Source organism: Atta colombica, unplaced genomic scaffold (genome assembly GCF_001594045.1).
Source record: "Atta colombica isolate Treedump-2 unplaced genomic scaffold, Acol1.0 scaffold100, whole genome shotgun sequence".
In the NCBI taxonomy this organism is placed as follows: domain Eukaryota; kingdom Metazoa; phylum Arthropoda; class Insecta; order Hymenoptera; family Formicidae; genus Atta; species Atta colombica.
Genome location: NW_017259185.1, coordinates 3097327 through 3099705, shown reverse-complemented (window position 1 = coordinate 3099705; position 2379 = coordinate 3097327). Strand labels below are relative to the sequence as shown.

Genomic DNA, 2379 nt, shown 5'->3' with positions numbered 1-2379 from the left:
ACACACACACACACACACACACACACACACACACACACACACACACACACACACACACACACACACATATACACGCGCGCGCATGCATATGACATAAAAACTATAAAACATGTCTTAGGCCCTAGGTTTTCACAATACATGATTATCTAAAGATTAAAAGTTGCTAGAATCAATGAAATTCATTCATGAATTTCTTGATTATCTTTAATCTTTAAGTAACTATATATTGCGAAATCGAGCCTTAGTAGCTATTACATTAATATCTACTTTTAATCTATTTAAATACATGAATTAAACCATAAAATATTTATTAGATATACACTTATTAAAATATATTTATTTTTTGTATTAAACATTTTATGAATTAAAGATTAAATAAATATAAACACTATTTATAAATTTTCTCAATGATTTTCTTGAGAATAAAAGACATTTTCAATGCATTTGATGCGAAACGATTTCCAAAATTGTAGGAAAATCTTTTTCTGGATCCAGATGTAAAAGACGACAGGATACATTCTACAATTTTTCCGGGTATTGATGATTCTTTGCCTTTCGATATGCAGTAGTAACACCGCAATTCCTAAAGATAAAAAAGGGATAAAGAGATATAACGCAAACTAAATTTATTATATTTACTTTATAAAAGTAATTTTTTATATAATATAGAATATATTCTTACGAATAATAAAGTCCAGTCTCATTGGCTACCTCTTCATTTACTGAACAATATATTGTTATTTGCGCTCCTTGTTCAGCATTTTTATAAAACAATTGCGTAAACATCTTACAACAGAAAGTAAAACCTGAAAATAGTACCCTATCACCATACCGGAATAGTCTGGTCGGAATCATACCAGGATATAAACACTATGTGTTTATCCCATAAATATTTGCCTCTAAAAATCGAAATCTTTATGTAAGAATTTATCTTCGATATATTTTTCCTTTATTATGTAACAAATCATTAATAAGTAATTAATGATTGTCAAATATTATGTAAATGTGATTCAATGCAATTCGTATAAATGCAATGTTTGTGTCATACCTTTTAATTTACGAGCGAGTTCCTTGGTAAACAAAATGTTCGCTAATTTAGATTGTGCAACTTCTGATCGGCCCGTAAGATCTCTCCAAATTAATATTATCGAAATCTATATCAGCCCCTACAATAGAAAATTTGTGTGTAATAAAAATGAAAAGACTCTTCTAATATTGGCACACAATTTAAAAGTGTTGATAATGTTTCTTAAAAGATATCTATACAAGATGTTTATTGTAAAAGATCTATACAAGAAGAAAAACTGTAAGATATATAGCCTCAAGTTATTTTCACGAATTATATTTTCACGAATTATATTATTATATTTGAATTATATTTGATAATCTTAATGTTTAAGAATTCTTCACACTGAAATTATAAACTCGCTCTTCATTATTCAAAGTTTTAATAATGATTGTTGCAAAAAAAATTTCCTAGTTTTAAATAAGAACTAGTAAACAAAAATCGATTTAGTTCAGTTTTAAAGTTCTCACAATATTATACCAAAAAAATTGTATTTTTGAAAGATGTACTTAATATTTCCTTTTAATAGATATAAAAATATTTTCTTAAATTATAATAATATATTCTTGATTTGTAAAGGTCATCGTTACACGCGTGTTTCACGTGGTTTTTGAAAACGATTCCCCCTTAAAATTATGCAACCTTTATCTGAAACAAAGATATTTGAGATAATCGTTAAAATAGGACAGCCTGTTCTTATATTAAGAATATGATAATTTAGATTTCTCTCTTAAATTAAGATTTTTGCTTATTTTAGAAGAAAACTATACATAAGTGGGATATTCTTAAGTTAAGAATACAATATTTTTGGTATATTTTACATACAAAAATGTGCAAGTGACGAGACATTAACTATTCTACAGTTGGGAGATGACTTCTGCATTTTTGGCAACAGTAGAAATGACAAAAGAAAATGACCAAGATGGTTGACTTGTAATGTCATTTCATTTCCGTCCTCTGTTTTCTCGTATAACGGATAAGCAGCTATACCCGCATTATTTATAAGTATGTGAATAGCTGCTTCGTTCGTCAGCAAATTTTTTGCGCAATCCCTTACGCTCTTCAAGCTACATAGGTCCAGAGAATAAACCGCAAGTTCACCTGCGTTATTTTCATATCCTGTTTTGAATCTAAAAACAGCCATAAAATTACGAACTACATCGTCATTTTTTTTAACGTACAAAAATTTAATTAATATAAATATAAGATAAGTTTAATGAAGAAAGAGAAAGAAAAAAATCAAGCAAATGATAATTAACTCAATTGATTCTTAATTCTTATGTTACGAATTTATCTATTTACCTTGAAGGTGG

The 2379-nt window shown here is 27.7% G+C and overlaps 1 pseudogene; it reads right to left on the bottom strand.

The window, feature by feature from the left end:
- Positions 1–435: 435 nt before the first annotated feature.
- LOC108684712 overlaps positions 436–2379 on the bottom strand; it is a 7527-nt pseudogene continuing 5583 nt past the window's right edge.